Source organism: Rhincodon typus, chromosome 23 (genome assembly GCF_021869965.1).
Source record: "Rhincodon typus isolate 14 chromosome 23, sRhiTyp1.1, whole genome shotgun sequence".
In the NCBI taxonomy this organism is placed as follows: domain Eukaryota; kingdom Metazoa; phylum Chordata; class Chondrichthyes; order Orectolobiformes; family Rhincodontidae; genus Rhincodon; species Rhincodon typus.
Window position 1 is genome coordinate 9,667,055 of NC_063354.1, and position 20,997 is coordinate 9,688,051.

Consider the following 20,997-nt stretch of genomic DNA (forward strand, 5'->3'; position numbering starts at 1 on the left):
ACAAACAACTGCGGACACTGGAAATCTGAACTTAAAACAGACAATACTGGAGAAACTCAGCAGGTGTGGCAGAACCTGTGGAGAAACAGAGACCAAAGAGTCGGGAACAAGAGTCATATCGGACACGAAACAATAACTCTGATCCTCCACAGAAGCTGCCAGGTCTGCTGAGTTTCTCCAGCATTTTCTGTTGTTATTTCTAATAAGTTCATGAATAGGTTTCCCTTTCTGGAGGGTGAAAATAGTAGAACCAAAACATGGGCCAATAAGTATCAATTCACATTCATGCTAAATAAGTGCCAGAAAATGACCATCTCCCTTTGAGATTCAGTGGTATTGTTATCACTGAATCCCAACATTAACATTCTGGGAGTTACTATTGACTAGAACCTAGAATAGACTAACTTTACAGTGGCTTCAGGAGCAGGTCAGAAGCTGGGAAGTCTCTGCCGAGTAACTCACCTCCTGACTCCCCAAAGCCTGTTTACCTTCTACAAGATGCAAGTCAGAAATGTGATGATGGGATACCCTCCATGTGCCTGGAACAATTCAATACTCAACCATCCAGGACAACACAGTCCACGTGAAAGACACCCCATCCACCACCTTAAACATTCACTCCCTCTATTACCAATTCTCAATGTAATAGTGTGTACCATCTATAAGATGCACTGCAGCAACTCATTATGGTCCCTTCAAGAGTACTTTGCTAACCCAGGACCACTACTATCTAGAAGAACAAGGCCAGCAGTTACATAGGAACACCACTGCCTGAAGGTTCCTCTCCAAGCCAAACACACTCTTTATTTGTTCCCTGATTGTAGCTGGATCAAAATCCTGGAACAACCTTCCTAACAGCACCGTGAATGCATTTTCACCTCAGGGACTACAGTAGTTCAGGAAGGCAGTTATCACCACCGTCTTGACGGAAATTAGGAATATGCGCCATGTGCTGACTGTCTGAACTATGGCAAAATTCCATGAACCAATTAGAAAAAGACTAATTATTAAGCCTTTGGTTGCACATCATTGAAAAAGAGCTGATTATATAAAGGGGAGCTGGAGGAACACAGCAGGCCAGGCGGCATCAGAGGACCAGGAAAGCTGACGTTTCAAGGGTCCCGACCCGAAATGTTAGCTTTCCTGCTCCTCTGATGCTGCCTGGCCTGCTGTGCTCCTCCAGCTCCACACTGTGTTATCTCAGACTCCAGCATCGGCAGTTCTTACTATCTCTGTTTACATAAAGATATAGTTTTTGCATTATAGGGAATTTGCAGCATGTAAAATTAACTCTGAAACAAGGAAAGTTTGAAATTAGCATCAATAGTAACCATTCTGATATGTGGGGCAATCATCATATATTAAAGCCAAGAAGAATAATTTACGCTGTTATTCACTCAAAGAACTGACAAGTATGTGGTTAGGCTCACATGGGAAAATGGAATCAGAGATAAAAGAGATGAATTGACGTGTAAAGGAGATGAATTGATGTTGGGGATGTTTAGTGAAGACTGGGAGGGGGTAACATTCCAGAGAGGGGGATTGGAGCCCAGGGAGGGGGATTGGAGTCCGGGAAGGGAGACTGAAGACTGCGGAGTAAGTTTGGGGATGAGACAAAGAGAATCTGAGACCAGGGAGAGAAAATGGAAAGAAAGAAATGTGACTGGATGCAGGAAAGACTTCACAGTATAAAGTTGCCTTCCTTGTGATCCAACCACCACCACAACACTATCCTAAATCTATACTTGATCTTTATCTATGACTGGCCAAAGTCTCTGAACAGGTTGAGATCAGGGATCTTGAAAACTGGTCCGCAGTATAGGCATACAGTGAAATCGTAGTCAGTAATTTCAGCCTGATGAATCCCAGACTCTCTCATTACTGCACCATCCACAAAGATTAGGCTTTTCCAACATTGCTCACACACACACCAATAACCATGCATAGATTTTCTGCTAGTGACATGCATAAACATGAGCATTACACAAAGGTGCTGTGAATTATAATCAAATAGAATATTCTGTAACAAAAATGATTATACCTAACCAAAACATTCTTTGTCCATATTCTTCAATTAGTTTTCCCTCTCTCAGTTTTATGGTATTTGCTTAATTGCGAATCATTGCTTCATGGTGTAGTTGGTTTTTAGTTTCGAAGGTGATTGTTTTTTGTTGCTTATCATCCTACCAGGACAACTGATGGCACCAAGGGAATCCATCACTTTTCTGCTTTGTGAAAGTGCATAAGTAAACATCTACAAGACTGAAAAGACTAATAACACCTGTAGCTGTGTCTAATGCAACATCTACCACTTTTTTCATTGCATTGTTTCAGCCATTTTCTACAATTCACAAAGTATACTCCATACATGAAACGGATCACACAGGCAGCTCTGGGAATAAGCAGTTTAAGATGTAGGAAAGTTACAGATCTATCACGTTTTCATGTTGTGCAAAATCTGGGCATTTGCTCAGTTCCTTAACTCCTGGACTGCCAATTTGCATCCCAAGAGGGTGAGTATTTTACCAGATTCAGTACTGTCATTAATACCCCTTACAAACAACATCCTAGGAGGTCAAGGTGTGATTCATGCCCTTCCATCCCCCACTTCCCATCTCGTCCTCCTTCAGGGAAAATAAAATGTCTATGATTGCTCTGCACAATCAGTAACTACTGAAATACAGTGACTGTTATTCAGGCAAGTCTCCCTGGAGCCTCTTCCAATAACGTGCTCAGACTGGAACTGAGTGGGACAAGCATTCATATCCATTTCTGATCTGAGGCGTTGCTTGTTTGAGAAAAAAGACAAAGTCGTATTTCTTTTTTATGGTATTGGTCCTTTAATCAAACCCTGGGTGGAGAATCCACATTGCCTGGTAGCAGGTTTAATATTGCTGAAATGTCCCAAACTATTTACAAGTATGGCCAGGGCTAACTGAACAGCCAGCAAAAATTAGGAGGGAATTAGTTTGAAGTGATTGAGGGCATAATCAAAGGGATAGGTTTTTAAAGATAAATAGCTTCTTGGTAATTTACAGAACTTCAGCATTGTTGCAAAAAGACAGATATATCAAAGCAAAATAAAAACCGAAAGAACTGCGGATGCTGTAAATCAGGAACAAAAACAAAGTTGCTGGAAAAGTTCGACAAGTCTGGCAGCATCTGTGAAGGAAAAAACAGAATTAACTGAGGAAGGGTCACCGGACCCGAAACATTAACTCTGTTTTTTCCTTCACAGATGCTGCCAGACCTGCTGAGCTTTTCCAGCAACTTTGTTTTTGTTCCTGGTATATCAAAGCATTTTTGTTTTGCAACTCATCAGACCAAGTCAAAGGGAATACTAACTCAAGGAGAAACCCATCATTTATATTGCATGATGGGAAAGTGCTTTTGATTGGCAAGTCAACTTGAATTGGTGGACAAGTTGATATTGAGAATGCATTATTTAACGATGATAGACAGTTAACAGCCAGGTTTTGTTTAAATTTTAAACCAGGCGGCTTGACTCTGATTTGCCTGGTCACTGTCTTGTGAAATGAACCAGTGGACGGTTGTTACATATTTCATTGAACAAAAAAAAATCAAAGAACTGCGGATGCTGGGAATCAGAAACAAAATCAGAAATTGTTGGAAAAGCTCAGCAAGTCAGGCAGCATCTGTGGAGAGAAAGCAGAGTTAATGTTTTGGATCCAGTGGCCCTTCTTCAGAACTGACTGGAGCTAGGAAAAGGTTGGTACATAGAACATAGAACATAGAACAGTACAGCACAGTACAGACCCTTCAGCCCACGATGTTGTGCCAAACTTTTACCCTAAACCTAAGGTCTATCAAACCTCCACGCCTACTTTATACTATCATCGATATGCCTATCTAATAGCCGCTTAAATGCCCCTAATGAGGCCGACTCCACTACACTCTCCGGCAATGCATTCCACGCCCCTATCACTCTCTGAGTAAAGAACCTACCTCTGACGTCTCCCCTATATCTACCTCCACTCACTTTAAAACTGTGCCCCCTCGTAATAGCTGCCTCCACCCTAGGAAAAAGTCTCTGGCTCTCCACTCTATCTATACCTCTATCAAGTCACCTCTCATCCTTCATTGTTCCAAAGAGAAAAGCCCTAGCTCTCTCAACCTTTCCTTGTAAGACCTTCCCTCCATTCCATATGCTAAAGGTTGGGGGGGGGGGAAGGGTTGGCGGGGAAACAGGAATAACCAATAGATGGAGCCCAGAAAGACAGAAAAACAATTGGGCAGGCAAAGGCGTAAGTAAAGGTCAGCCTGGGAAAATGAACAGCTGCTAATGGTGAAATAAGAAGGTGTAGAGCTAGATGAACACAGCAGGCCAAGCAGCATCAGAGGAGCAGGAAAGCTGACGTTTCGTGTCTGGACCCTTCTTCAGAAATGGGGGAGCTTCAAAATTTCCCCGCCCCCGACTGCATCCCAAAACCAGCCCAGCTCGTCCTCGTCTCCATAACCTGTCCGTCCTTTCTCCCACCTATCCCCTCCTCCCACCTCAAACCCCACCCCCACCTCCTACCTACCAGCCTCATCCCCGCCTCCTTGACCTGTCCGTCTTCCCTGGACTAACCAACCCCTACCCTAACGCCCCACCTACACTCACCTTTACTGGCTCCATCCCCGCCTCCTTGACCTGTCCGTCTCCTCTCCACCTATCTGCTCATTTATCGATCTTCCATCCGCCTCCCCCTCTCTCTCTACTTATTTCAGAATCCCCTTCCCCTCCCCCATTTCTGAAGAAGGGTCCAGACCCAAAATATCAGCTTTCCTGCTCCTCTGATGCTGCTTGGCCTGCTGTGTTCATCCAGCTCTACACCTTGTTATCTCAGATTCTCCAGCATCGGCAGTTCCTACTATCAGCTGCTAATGGTGACTGTTAGCAGCTGACAACGGGCTGTTTGTGTTAGCAGTCTATGTGACGAATTGGTCTGGTGTGGGGACGGGGGTGGGTGGTTGGGGCAAGGACGTGGGAAAAGGTGCTCAAGCCCTAAAATTATTGATCTTGATATAGAGTCCAGAAGATGGCAGGGTTCCCAATCGGAAACTGAAGTGTAGTTCTTCCAGCTTGTGCTGTGCTTTGCTGGAGCTCTGTAGCAAACCCGAGGCCAAGATGTTGGCTGGTGAACATGGCAGTGTGTTGAAATGGCAGGCAAATGGACACTCAGGGTCATTTTTGCTGACAGAACATAGGTGTTCTACAAAGTACTCACCTGGTCTGCATTTTGTCTCCCCAAAGTAGAGACCACACTGTGAGCAGTGAATACAGTAGACTAGATATGCTGTTTGATATGATCTGCCAGTCTTAGAGACATATGGCCCACATAACTGGCATCACAGCAGCAATGAAAGGTTTTTAAGATTGGTAGAGATTTAGCAAGATAGTCGTGCTTGTGGCTTTGTGGATGGAGTGGAAGGAATGAAATTTGAGCTCTGGAGTACAAGGCTGGAAGTTCTGATACTGATATGGGACTGAGGGATAGAATAAGAGGGCATGTAAAGCAGTCAGAAGAGTGGAGGCTGCAAGTTGGAATCTGGGGCTGCAGAATGTAGCAGAGAAAGAAAGGCAGGGATTTGCAAATGCAATTGAAGATCTGAAAATTACAGGAGATAGGAAGACAGGATAGGAGAGGGTTGGCAGAGTTAAAGGTTCGCATACAGTATTTAGGAAGCCAATGAGGATGGTGTTAAATTGTAATTACTGTGGTTAGAGGTCAGCTGCTCTGAAGGCAGCTCAGTGACTTGCCAAGATCCAAATCAATATCATTAGCAACTCTTGAGAATAAGTTCTGCAGGAGGAGGAGAACTGGAGAACAGAACAGATGTTTGGGTGGAGGGGGAGAATTAACTGGCATTTGCTCATTGCAGCCAAGTTTGGAAGGACATTTCTTTTATTTCTAAGCAACATTATTAACATAACTATAAAAAAAAAGTTGTCTATTTATAATAATGGCTCTTGGGCTGTTCTGTCAGAATCAGACCAAGCAATACTGAATGAAGTGGGTCTGGCAACTATCTGTTTGTAGCTGTCAAATTTCCTGGTGGGGTTCTGAAACAGATTTTGTTTCCCTCAATTACCAATGCAACAAGCTAAATTTTATTTCAAGTGACACCACAAAACTTTTGGAGGCCACCTTCACCAATATGGCCCATTCCCCAGGCACAGCTTGGGCTGTGAGACTTCTTGTCTCAAAATAGTTCCTGTCACCCCAATTTTACGCATGAATAATATGTAATGATAGCTAATTCCCACCTCCCCACCCACAGCTCATTTCTCTGGCAGGTGTCTGTCAAATAACTTGGAACACAAATGGAAAAGCGATTGAAGTTGAATATTTGAAGTGCAAAACAGATCCCACACCCACGCGCTGGAATAGCAATGATTTGACTGTCCTTTGAAACTGAACTAAATTAAATTATTTTAACAGATCAATGTTAAAATAATGGTCAGAGCTTTCATTCCCAGTATGGGAAGTTTTCCTTTAAAGGTTTGCATTTTGAATGAAATTTCTACATTTTGATATAAAGGATGCAGCATAAAAACAGAAAGGCTACACACCACAGATTATGGTTTTAATATTTAATGTCTCGTGTAGAAACTGCAAGGTGGAATGCCCGATTTTAAAATGCTAAAATAATTTCATGGATTATGCTTTAAACGTTCAATGCCGTAGAAGGAACTGGCATTACCAAGGAATAACATGTTGACTATGAAAAGGTCAAGATAGGAACTAGACCTTCCTTTACCTTGTCCTTACTGTAATGATACTGAGGAACTGTACAGAAATCCTGCCTGTGGCAAGGTTGATGAGTAATGGACTGCTCCATACCACAAATGAAGATAATAGTTTAGATTTAATTGGTTTTTAGTAACTATGGCTGCTACTGGGCTTTTAGCCAAAATCTAACACTAAAACATTAAGCTTCAACCTGCAAGACTAGTGTGCTGTTTCAGCATCGAATGGATGCCAAATGCAATTTTTTACATTGCCTAACAGATGTAACGCTTAAAGCATTACTATTTAAGGGCCTTCTGGATTGGAAAAAAAACCAGCATATGTTCAAAACTGAAATAAATTAAAGTTGGATTTGTATTTTTTCATTCTGCATTTTTCATTAAATAAAATACTCGAAGTTATGTATGTATTGCTGTTATTAAGGTATATACAGAGGCAGGTTGGGGAGTGATGAATGACCTGCTTAAATATCTGCTCCATACCAAGTAAGAGGGAGTTCAAGGACAGCAATTATTTGACTGAATATAACCTAAGTCTCAAATTCAATACAAAGCAATTATAGATCTTTTAAGTATCACTCTTTTTCAAGGAGTTAAAAACTATCAAGAGAGTGTCTGAGTGCACTGCAGAACAAGGTTCAGATCCAGCACCAAGGGAAACTGCAAATAGATATTAGTATCATGGGAGAGTGGGCAAAAATTGGCAGATAAATTCAGGTGTAATAGTAATATACTGTGTTCAAAAAACAGGAGTAATTATACTCTGAATGCAAGTATCTTCAGTGCTGTGTTAAGTGCAGAGACTTGAGGGTGCAGCTTCACAGAACATTAAAGGCAGCACCTCAGGTGGTTATGGCCGTAATAAAAGCTAATTGAATTCCAGATTTTATCTCAAGAGAGATTTGGAGCATGAATGCCAAGTGGTAATGGTAAGCCTGCATAAAACCTTAACAAGACCTCAGCGAGGGCACAGCGTGCAAAATTGGGTTTCATCCTATCAGAAAATTACTGAGGATTTACAGAAAGAGCAATACAGATTTATTAGGATGGTACCAGCTAAAGACAGACTTGAAAGATTTGTCTCTGTCAGAGCAACACAGATTACTGGGTGAGATAAAAGCTTAAAGATCATGAAATGACAGATTGGTTTAAAGCAGACTCTTTTCAGTAGATCAGAGATTGAGAATGAGGGACCTAGATTGTGAGAGATTTAGGATGCAGGTAGGAGAAACATCATTTTGAGAATTATGAGGTTGGGGAATTCAATTCTAAGGTGGCAGGCACTATGTCAACATGGGATGGGGAATGAAGGAACAAGTGTTGAAGGATTATGAAAATGGGTGGATAAATGTAAGGGATTGATTGGGCTGAATGACCTGTTTGCATTGTGCTAATTGTTTCTTTGTACCTTTACCAAGGACAGAAAGAGAAGACAGTTCCTCAGTCATTGGAAGTTGATGCAGTTAGAGTTGCAAGACCAAAGGACACCTGAGCATCGGCTAACAACCATGTTATGCAAATTGAAATGAATATACAGTTAATATTGAAATTTCTGGAGAATTTCATTTTATTACAGCCCAATTTCCTCTCTTTCCCTCACAGAGTGAATATATTTACTAAATTGTCTAATTAACTGATATGGTAGAACTGGCAATATCTGTACCAGATTTTCTGTCAGTCACATGCTGTTGTTTACCTGCAAATTACTAATGCTCCTGTCCATTTCACGTGTTAGTAATACCAGTCAGAGGCAACCTTAGAGCAGATGGTTTCTGAAGAAATCTTGCTACTTCAACATACAGTGAAGGAACAGCAATGAATGAGTTTAGCTAACCTTAAGTAGAAAGTCACAAAAATAATTTCTTAAAATGATTGAGATAAAATTATTTAGTTGAAAGTACGTCTTATTTCCAGGGTATGACTAACTAGAATATACCATGGAAAAAGGTTTTTGAGTATTTTACTACTGTGAAACTGCCAACGCTGTATTGAATTTCTCCCTGAGGTCTGAACATGTTTTCACATTGTGCTGCTCCATACAAAGGCTGAACTGAGCACATGAATCAATCTTATTATGACTGGTTGTCAGCCTCCAACCAGTGTTCATGTGCGTGCACCTTGGGAAGCTGAAACAGACCTCAGGGGCTCTAGTTCCATCTAAATAGCACAACTGCACATGCAGCAGCATGGATTGAAGATAGCAAGTCAGGCAGCAGTAAAGCAGCATTGACTTCATACTGCTCCTATTAGGAAGATAAGGAACTGATGTTGAGTGCTCAATCCATCAATCCTACTCCTTTATTCAAATACATTAAGGCTTTGCTTCAATGACATTTTACTTTCCCTCCTTTGATCCATACCCCTTGATGCCTGGATTTGGGGTGGCTCAACGACTCAGTGGTTGGCACTGCTGCTTCATGGTGCCAGCCACCCCCTGGGTTCGATTCCACCCTTGGGTGACTGTCTGTGTGGAGTTTGCACACTCTCCACGCATCTCTATTGGTATCCTCTGGGTTCTCCAGTTCCCTCCCACAGTCCAAAGATGTGTAGATTAGGTGGATTGGATATGGGAAGTGAAGGGTTACAGGGATGGGGTGGGTTGGGTGGCATGCTGTTTGAAGGGTGGGTGTGGACTTGATGGGCCAAATGGCCTGCTTCCACACTGTAGGGATTCTACATTAAAATGTCTTTCAGTCTTCAAAGCTCCATCCATCCTAACATCACAGGTAGAATGTTCCAAATTCCTATTACTTCTTGTGTAGAAAAACATCTTTTGAATTCCCTCTTAAATGCTCGAGCTCCAGCTTTAACATTATATTCCCTTGTTCTTGATTGAAAACTATTTCTACCCTACGGGAATTCATTCAACATTTTAAAAATTCGATTAGATCACCATGCAATCTTCTACACTCAAGGAAAGTTTGTTCCCCTAATTTAACCCTTTAATTATATGCACTCAATCTGATTTTATATACAGCATAAAATAACTGTCTAATTCTATGTCAGTCATTTCCATCTCGCATTTCAGTACCACTTATTCAAATATGTTGCAACTTTTTTCCTTTTTTGCTGGCAGGACAGCAGCTGTTGCCCATCCCTAACTTTCCTGGAACAGAGTGCCTTGCTCAGCTATTTCAGACGGCAGATTTCCTTCCCTGAAGGATATTACTGAAGTAGATGGGTTTTTACAACATTCAATGCTGGTACCATAGTCACCATTATATAGAATTTATTTCCAGATTTATTAAACTTAAATTTTATCAGCTGCCATGGTTGAATTTGGATCCATGCTCGAATTTGGATCCATGCTCCCAGAGTCTAGCCTGAGACTCTGGATGACTAGTCCAGTGACATTACCACTGCACTACCATCTCTCCTACTGCAATGGCTAGCTATCATTAATCAACCTCGTGCATATTCTACCATATGGCATACAAATGATCTTTTTTGGATCTCCAAATATCTCAACAGAATGGAATTAACAAAAATAGTTTGTTGTACATTTTCAGTTCTTTCCCAAGCCTATTTTTTTGTCTTCTTTTCACAGGATGAAGGTGTCGCTAGCTATGCCAGCATTTATTGCCCATCGCTGATTGCCCAGAGGCCTGTTAAGAATCACCGACATTGCTGTGGGTCTGGAGTCACATGTAGGCCAAACCAGGTGAGAATGGCAGTTTCCTTCCCTAAAGGACATTCGTCAACTGGAGGAGTTTTCCCAACAATCAACAATGGATTCATGATAATCATTAGATAATCCCTATTATTTTTTAATTGAATTTGAATTCCACCATCTGCTGTGGCAGGATTCAAACCCAGGTCCCCTGAACATTATCTGGGTCTCTGGATTAACAGTCCAGGGATAATAGCCATCGCTTCCCCCTTCAGTTAACCTATCTGATAGAGGTTCCAGTAATCTGGAACTTCATGAAATGGTCCTGAATTAAACATGTACCCTTCTGGACTTAATGCTACATCATTATTAAAGGAAACATTTATAAGTATGGCTGTAACTCTGCATGATGTGGATTGGGCCCTGTAAAACATACCTGTGCTTCTTTGTAGTGTTAGCAACTGCTAAACATTAGAGTCAGATGCATTAGATCCAATGAGGTTTTTGAGAAATCTCTGAATGCTGGGAAGCTGTAATAAACAAACAGTATGTTGAATTAGGTCTGCAGACACCAGAAAACAAAAAAAAACAGATTAATGTTTCAGGTGGAGATTTTAGTCACCATGTTACCTGCGTTTTTTATTTTAGAGGCTGTGGACCTGTTTTGCAGTTCTGGCATTTTCTGCTGTTGGGAAATTGTTCCAGTAAGTTGTGAATTTTCTTGTTTATCCATCATCCACTGACATTTGTGAAGCTCTTTAAAATTAGACCAGGTCCCCTGAGCACTCTACAAAACCTTCCATTGACAGAAATATCAACTGCTATCTGGACCTCATTTACTGTAAAAATTATCTTTAATTCATATTTAATTGATTTTCCTATCAATAATTCAGTTGTATAGCACAATGGCATTTGATGAATCGTCATGACTCCCTTCTTCAAAAAAAGTGAAAGGATTATGCAAGTGTCTGTGAAACCAAATAATGATGTGTGTCAAACACAGAAAGATCAAAAACACTGGATACACAACAGACCCTGAAGGATTCTCTCTAACACTAGTGTAGCGACGAACATACCATGGAAATGAGGCCTTACTCATGAATGATAACAATAAACATCATCCAACATGATCTTTTCTCCTTCGCTTCTCTACCAGAGGGTTAGACAGATGTTTTAACTGAAGAAGAACTAGAGCTCTCATCCTTCACTCACTCCTGTGCAAGCACCTCATTATTACATAAGAAGCAGCTCCTTGAATAAATAATATGAGGACCTCTGGGAACATAATGCAGATTTGACAAGGTTTGAAAAATAGACTGTTAACATACACAATCTGAATGAAGAAAAATTATTAAATTGATTCAAAGATCATTTTATTAAAATTACAATATTGTTGAGAATACATTCCCTGCAAATTCTAACCAAATTTTAAATTGTTAAATTCAAAAATGCAAGTAATTATCTGAAAATGAATTTTATTTAGCCATTTTCCAAACCGGTTCATTTCATTCAGCAAAATTAATTTCTACCATTTTTAAAATGTGACCTTATACCTTCGCATTGATGCAGGAAATCTGGTAACTTATGTAAACATAAAATTATTGCACATATTTTCAACAAAGAAATAGAAAAATTTAATTGATTTACAGATTCAAAATGTTCTCTGTACCAGCAACACCTTCACTGTACGAAATATTATATTAAAATAATTTCAAAAAGTATAATTCTTGATAATATGCCCCTGATTAATTAGTCTAACACTTTATTCCAGAACAGAATGAAATAATAGAGCTCCTCTCTGCAGTGTTATACAACAGAATTACTGAATGCAGGGTTTGAGCATGACTGCGGTTGCTGCTGTAAAAGTCCCCACTGCTTGAAACAGCACATGGCAGAATCTCCTCAGCACCACTTACTTCTCTGATCCCTAGCAAGCACGAAATAACACACCAATGTGCCCTGCTACACACATTCAGCTTAAGGTGGGACTTCAGAAATGAGTGTCAGATATTCCTACCGCTAGCACTTTGTTTCCAAATTTTCATATTCACTTAAAGTAACTCCCCACTTTTTTGGCTGAATTCAAAATGTAATTCTGAATGATTCAAACAAGTCTGGTTAATAGGCAGGTTCTAATTAAGGCAGCGAATATATGAGACATACCACAGGAAAAGTAGTAGATTCATTTTGTGGTTTGCTCTGACTGAGTTATAACCGGTTGAGGGGGACAAGTAGTGATTTAGAGTGAAGAAAATTAATCAACATTCCTGCACCTCCTTATTATCTAGTGACCTCTACTGGAAGTGTGAACGTGCAGACCTCTGGGAAGGGAAAGATTGTTCACATCTGTTGTGTTGCCTATGAAACACATAGTACGTAAACTCACAAATGAAGAAATGTAACGTGAAATTGGGTGTCCATTATTCATGAAAACAGCATAGAAAGAAAGCAAGCTGTAAAATGAAGATGAAAGACCCACTAATACAAGCTGTGTTCTTTTATATTAGCAGAGTTCAGTGTGGCATTAAATAAGCTTCATTTATGTTTCTTTTTGATATTATTGGTTGCACAAACTTAGCAGCATAACCCAATTACCCTCTAATTATGACTTACTTCACAATATAAATTCAAATTATTTGGAGTAAAATTACATTAATACAAACCTAGGGCAATCATAATTTTGTTGTATCTTAAGGTTCATGTTCATTTAGCATCATTTTGCAAAATAATTTTGTCCAAACTGATCCATAATTTCTTACTGAAAAAGTCATTTGGATTTGTGATGCTACCAGAATGTAACAAATTCACAAACAGAAAGATTCCATTGCCTGTTAAAAAGTTCAAATACAAAAGGCTCATGCTTTACAAGCACTAAGTATTAAGGTGCAGATTTAAAAAAAGACAAATTATTTGTCCGTTCAGTGTTTTCTCTATCACAAATTTGTCTTAATATTTTGCTGAGCAGGCATAATTTTGAAAACACAAAAAACGGAAGGAAAGAAATTACTAGAATAAAAACAAACTCAGGTAAAATGTTGCAACATTTCTAGGTATTAAACAGTCCCATTCTACGCAGAGAAAAGCACATTTTTTAATAATGCAGTAATTCCTCTGCATCCTGACCATAGTTCACAATCATCTACTGAATAACAAAAATGCCTTGTTAAATTAATATGTTGCCTTTTTTTCCCTTATATAATCGGCATTCACCATCAATGTATATTTTTATTAGCATTTTTTCATTTTGGCTTCTGAACATTTCAACAAATGGAGAATAATGTTTACACAGCCACGATTACAAAGCAATAATCTAATTGTGGGTTTTGATAATATAATTAGCTGCAGTTTCCAATTACTGTCTGAGTCCTGAGATGTGATTATGCCCTGAGAATACTATAATTCCTACTTATCTGCACTTAAAGCATGGCTTCTAAAGAGTTCTGATTTCACTTTGGTTGCATTTTTCTGTCACTTGGTGTGTGCCAATATTGACTCTAAAACTGAGAGTGCTGTGACACATATGGAGAACCACTAGCTACATGAAGATGAACACATCCATGGAGAAAAGTACGGACTTTAAGGCTATCTAAGCAGAACTGTTCCTGTACTCCCTGTAATTTTTTCATATTAAATTTCTCTCAAATCTTTTTAATGCAGTCTGTAACCTTTTTATTTTAAGGTTGTGCTCATCTGTCCTCAGTTTCAGAGATGTTGATATACGCATTACATGTCTCAATGGTGCTGAGAAATGGAACACATTGCTGAAACTTTTTGTCTTGCATTAATCAGTATAAATGCAAGAATATCAAATTTCAAGCAATCACATTGTTCAGCAACATTCAAGCTCTGTACCATCAAGTGACTGTTAATTACATATTTTATCTACACACATTTGCTTGAGAGTTGGACATTTCTGAATCATTGGAATTTTGGCATGGGGCCATTCAGAATATTGTTTATGCCAATGTTGTCTATTTAACTGCAATTAATTAGTTCAAACCCATTTCTCAGCTCTTCCTTACACCCTTACCAGAAGCACCAGAGTTATTTCCCTTCTTTTATGCTGTTAATGCAATAACACAGTTGGTACTCTGAAAATTAGCAGCTTTCAGTATCGACCCATGTTATACATGTAGAAAAGAGATTATATTTAAACATTATTTTAATATGCTAATTCCTAAATATGTAACAAAGAAAATATTATCAATGTGTGTTGAAAATGAAAACAGGGAATACAAAATAGATCCAAAAATACTGATTAAATAGTGTCAAGCTTGGTTTTAGTTTCTGTTGATTGTACAATACCATTAATACTGAGGTAGGTAAGGAGTTCCAGAGCTTTGAGTCCTAGTTTCCCAGTCAGGAACAGATTATAACTCCTCATCTCGGTGATTTCTGAGCCCAGCTGGCTTGTTTATGCAAACATCTTAAGGCTTCGCTGGTGAAATATTAATGGTTATGATAGCTCTTGCTTTCTGCTGGGTCATGTTGGCAGACCTTTGAGAGTAGATACCTTCAGCTGGGCTGGAAAAGGAATGAAGAGCACAGCAAGCAAGTTAAACACGAGATAATTCCCAGCTGGCTCAATGGCTCAGCTGTTGAAGTGGCTACCAAGTGCTGAACTGAGGTTTACAGACAGACAAAAACTCAGATTTTATCCCAAATGTGATTTAGCTAATTTTAACCAAGTTGGTAGTCTGGAATTGGCTTATGCATGCAACAAGGAATCGGCAGTCACAGCCCACACTCTACACAAATCATTGATTCTCACTGGAAAGTGGATGTGAATAACAGAGAAAAGCAGGATTAAGGTTAGCTTGATACCCTCCAGAAAAGCTTATATATAACAACTACTTATCCAAGCCATGTGCAAACTTGACAACTTAATGTATTATTCCACAAGAATAAGGAAACGAATGAAGGAGAAAATTAATTTGATTTCAAGTGGAGTATGAAACTAGATGCAAATTCTTTTATTGATAAATAGCTTATTTACAAAACACAGCAATACAAATGTCTGACTTCCACCTACATCCCCAATGTCCCAGCTGTCCGTAAGAAACAAGAACAGGAGTAGGCCATTTGCCCTCTCAAGCCTGCTTTGTCATTCAACAGGATCAACGCTGATCTGACGTTCCTCATTGTCCACTTTTCTGTTCTTTCCCCGTAACCCTTGACTCCCCAGTTGATCAAGAATCTGTCTCAGCCTTAAATATATACAAGGACTCTGCCCCCACAGCTCTCTGTGGTAAGGAGTTCCAAAGACCCTCAATCCTCTGAGAGAAGAAATTTGTCCTCATCTCGTTCTTAAATTGGCATCCCTTTATTCTGAGACTATGCCCTCTGGTCCTAGACTTTCCCATAAGGGAAACATCCTCCCAGCTTTTACTCTGCCAACTCCTTCAGAATCCTACAAGTTTCTTTGTACTCTTTAAAAAAACAAAAGCACTAATAATCAAATCAATTGATTTGCGATAGCCACTTAGAGGGACACTGTAACACAATTCAAATAGTTAAGAAGACTTAAAGTCAAAATTCGATTGTGAGGGAGGGAGGATGTACTCCATAACCTGGCATGCCTACTGGTTACAGAAGCTTTGAAACATGTCAGGGGCCAATGTGGGCTTCCTCTCCAAGATCACCCAAACGTGAACAGTCATAGCAGTCACTCAGGCTGGATGATTCCCTGAATTGCCCGCTGCCTAAACCCATTTATGACCATCTTCGCCACGTTCAGGTGCAGGCCAACTATGAGATCCTCTGCCTTACCTGTCTTCTCTACAGCAGGTGACAAAAGATTCAAGGTGTGAGGCTGAAGTGCAACCAAAGTTTAGGAACAAGCCCCTTCAAATACATGAATGGGACTGTAGTCTAACACACCCTGCATACAGATGGAACATGGGCTCCTCAATGCCTTGGAAATTACAAGCAGCCTGAGAATCTGTGAACCTCACCCTAAACCCCATTTTATATATTTTGTTCAAAAAATCCACCTGTTCACATGTCTTATGGCACACCTCCAAAGCAGGTGGGACTTGAACCCCCAGGCCACTACCAGGGCCATAAATGCTCTAGGGTTTTTCCTGACAATCAATTTATTGTTATCATTAGACTCTTAATTCCAGAAGCAGGATTTGAACCCAGGTCCACAGAATATAACCAGGATCTCTGGATTAATAGTCCAGCGATAATACCACTAGGCCATCACCTCCTCTCATAAATGCTGCAGGCTTACCTGTTCAGGCACACCTCCGCAGCAGGTGGGTCTTGAACCCAGGCCTCTTGGCTCAGAGGTAGGGGCACTATCCCTGCGCCACAAGAGAACACATAAGTGCTCTGGGTACTGAATTAAGTAACGCTCACCTGTGTGTCTTAACAATGTAATTGATATATCATTAGAAAGAAAACACATAATCTGTTCATTGTTTATCTATATAATTCAACAATAACTTATATTTGTATAGTCATCTAGCTTGGTACGTCTACTCCTTAGAATTCAATGTGGGTTTTCTCACTAAACAAAGAGTGAATAATTTGAAGTGAGTCTTGCAAATATCAAAGCAAAGTAGGAATTTACTGAAGCAAACCCACAGTTAAATTACAGCAGAGATAGTAGGAACTGCAGATGCTGATCTGACTACACCTTGTTATTTTAAATTACGGCATACTGATTTAATTGTGGTATATGTATTACACATATTATTTATACTAGATATCCCAGAATGTACTGTCATATAATGAGCCTGTTGGCAGAATATACTTCAGCAATATTAGCATGTTTAATGCCAACAATTATTAGATAATATATTAATGATCACAGTTTCTGCTGTCACTCCTTTTGTACTGTCTGGAGTTTGACATTTTTGCCATGCCCTAAATCTGTGGCATTTATGAAAATGCTGACAACAATTCTAGCACTGGTAAACAAAACTGTCAGAACAATGCTGCACTAAAACAAAATATTCTGAGTGAACCGTGAAATAATGAGGCTGCAAACAAATTCCTGATATTAGAACAATGGCAAGTCTCAGTAAGAGATTTCAGAATCACAGTGAGTGTGTGAGAAAGACAACAATATTGTTATGAATCCCTGTGAGAAACATCTGCAGAACAGTAAATGACAATCACCATTTCTGCCCATTGCAGAAAATAAAAGATAGGTCACCTTGCATCAAAAACAAATTGCCATTGTTTTTGAGATAGTAGGAACTGCAGATGCTGACTCCTGCTTGGCCTGCTGTGTTCATCCAGCCCTACACCTTGTTATCTGCCATTTTTTTGAATGTTTTTTGAGGAGTCAGATTTTTTTAAGGTAATGTCTTCACGCAAACTGTTGGCAAAATCCATTTGCTTCCAAATGCAAAAGGTGGTGGTATAAACTACATCATAGTACCAAAGATGATGGACTGATCTTCTTCAGTGGCAACAAAAGGCCTTCATTATGAAGAGGCTATTTCTTCCAATTACCCACCCTCTTCTATTGGCAATGACTCTTCCTGGTTTATTTTTCAATAGGTATCTTGTATCTTCTTCCCAGTGCTGTTCTTCATGTGTAAGGCCAGACTGTGATCATCTTCACTTTATTCAAATGTATCAACCATCACAGCCTAGCCTAACTCTCTCCTGTCCAATGTTTACAGTGTGAGTAACCTTAATCTGGGTGATGACATTACAGAGTTTTTTGCCATTATATCCTTCCATGACTTGAAAATGAAAATCAGGTGTACAATGAATGATTATCAGTTTGCACCAATATTATCAGAATATGTAATACAATTGAGTAAATTTAGTTAAATAAGCTATCACTCTAATTTAAAGACAAAACTATAAATTCTTTAATTTAACCAAGTTTGATGGTACCCGACACTAGGTAATGTTTCTTTTGGTCAGTATCTCTTACAGTCTGTGACAGATTACAATCAGAGGAAATACTGCTGCTCTTGCCTTTCAGCCTTCACTCTGTAGTGCTGGAGCATGAGTCCAACTCTGCAGCTTTGATGTATGTATGTCCCCACCATGTTTCAAATTTCAGTTATTCAGGGATACATTAATGGTAATTATCGAAATATATAATAGCTTCATACCATCAATCTCCTTGCTGATTGATTATTTTAGAGGTACATCTCTGTTTTAAACTTTCTTTTTCTTATTGAACTATCTGCATTCCTAAATAGTTCTAAATTCAAAGTCAAAACATGAAGGACTATTGGGAAACACAATGCAGGACAGCTGCCAGTCAGGGAGCTAGTAATAAATCACTGCAGCAATTCCCACATGGAGTGAATACAACATTAGAACATGGGAAATAGGAAGAGTAAGTGATTCTTTTAATGCCTCCAAAAAAAATCAACCTCAGTCTCAAATATACTTAATGACTAGATATCCACAGCCCTCTGGAGTAGGCAGTTCCAAAGAATTACAATATTTTGAAGGAAGAATTTTTCCGCATCTCAATTCTGCAATGACCAACACTTATTCCGAGAGTGTGAGTCCTAACAAAATAGCCTCTCAGTATCTATCCTGCCTGGGCCTTTAAGTTTGTATTGTCAATAAGGTCATCCCTTATTTTCCAAAACTTGAAAGAGTATAAGCCCATTCTGTTTATTAACTTCTCACAATACAGCCCTCTCATCACAAAAATCAATCTGGTGACCCTTTGTCAAACTTCCCCTAAGGCAAGTTTATTCATCCTTTGACAAGGAGACCAAAATTGCATACAGCAGTTTAGGTGCACTCTCACCAAATCCCTACATAATTACATGGAGTAATCGCAACACTCATATTGTTATCCCTAACAAAGAAGGGTTAAGATATTACTTTATCGTTTTGATTACTTGCTACAACCATAATCTTAAAATTCTTTATGTACAAGGGCACCCAAACTACCTTTGAATGCCAAATCTCTCATCTTCTTGAATATATTCTACTCTTCTATTCTTCCTCCTAATGTGGAATAATTTTGCATTTTTTACATCATACTCTATCTGCCATCTCCTTGCCTGAATTAACTCCACAGAGGCCAGTATTTTGTCACCAAGTCACTCTTTATTTACATGTGGAGAATCCTTGACACTGATCCAGCTTCCTCAGAGGCCAGTTCTCAGAGTAAACAGAATCTCTGACATTCCTGTTTATACTGTCAGCCATGGCTCCCTTATTGGACCAGATTAACAGCTGCAATCAAGGAATTCATATTCTATGAGATCCACCTGGCTGACCTTGTTACAATCACTACATTGCCCAATTACTTAACCTGTCTCTATTAGCAGATTTATTTGCATTGTTTTCACAGCTTACATTCCCACCTGGATTTCTATTGTTAGCAAATGTAGAAATGTAAACTAAATCCCCTTATAGAGTATTAGAGTCATACAACACGGAAAGACCCTTCGGTCCAAATTGTCTATATCAACCAAGTTTCCCGATCTAAACAAGTCCCACTTGGTTGTGTGTATCATTGATACAGCCTGCAAATTTCTGAAGCCCAAGTACTTTGGCAATCCATGAGTTAAATTCTCTTAACCAAAAAAATAATTTATTTACATTTTGGTGTTTTGTCTGAACGTGAAAACACAAGAAATAGGAGCAGACCATTCACCCATTGAACCTGCTCTGCCTTTCAATAAGATCACGGGTAATCTTCAGCCTCAAATCTGTGTACTTGTCCACACCCCTTAGCCTTTGATTCTGTCAGAACAAAATCTATCTCAGCCTTAAATATACTCAATAAACAAGCAACCACAAAGCATTCATAACTTTTTAAGTGAAGAGATTTCTCCCCATCTCAGTCCTAAATGATTGTCCACTTAACTTGAAACTGTGTCCCCAGCCAGGGGAAACAAGCTCTCAATCTACTTTGCCAATCTCCATCAGAATCTTGTACATTTCAGTGAAATTAACTCTACTAAATGCCAGGAAAAATAGGTCAAGATTACTCAACCTCCCATATGACAACCTTCTCAACAAAGGAACCAATATAGTGAACTGTTACTTATACAGCATCCAATGTAAGAAATCCTTGCCTAAATATGGAGAGCAAAATTCTAGGTGTGGCCTCACCAATATCTGTAAAATTGAAACAAGACAAATTGAAACAAGACTTCCTTAATCTTGTTTTCAAATCCCTTTGCAATAAAGACAGGCGTGACATTACCTGCCTAATTACTTGCCGTACTCAGGAATTAATGGCCTTGTTTCTTGTTTGCGAACACCTTAACCATCAAAGCATCAACGCTTACAAGTTTCATGCCTTTTTAAAAAGTACTCTTCTTTTATACTTCTCCAACCAAAGTGAATAACTTCACACTTAACCTGTATCTTTGCTGCTCCCGGTGTCCTCCTCACTGTTAGTATTCCCACTTGGCTTTGTATTGTCAGCAAAATTGGTACATTACTCTATGTCTCTTTGTCCCAGTCATTAATGTAAACTGCAAACAGCTAAGGCTCCAGCACTGATCCACACAGCACTCAACAGTCACAGAGATAGAAGGAACTGCAGATGCTGGAGAATCTGAGATAACAAGGTGTAGAGCTGGATGAACACAGCAGGCCAAGCAGCATCAGAGGAGCAGGAAAGCTGACGTTTTGGGCCTAGACCCTTCTTCAGAATTTTTTTTTCTGAAGAAGGGTCTAG

At 39.5% G+C, this 20,997-nt stretch overlaps 1 protein-coding gene across 3 annotated transcripts in view; it reads right to left on the reverse strand.

Annotated features, from left to right (window-relative positions):
• Positions 1 to 13,569: 13,569 nt before the first annotated feature.
• LOC109914772 (endonuclease V) overlaps positions 13,570 to 20,997 on the reverse strand; it is a 101,070-nt gene continuing 93,642 nt past the window's right edge. For all 3 annotated transcript variants that reach the window (XM_048610663.1, XM_048610664.1, XM_048610660.1), the window contains one exon: positions 13,570 to 14,888. The gene's annotated coding sequence lies outside the window, so the exon portion shown is untranslated. The remainder of the gene's footprint in view (positions 14,889 to 20,997) is intronic.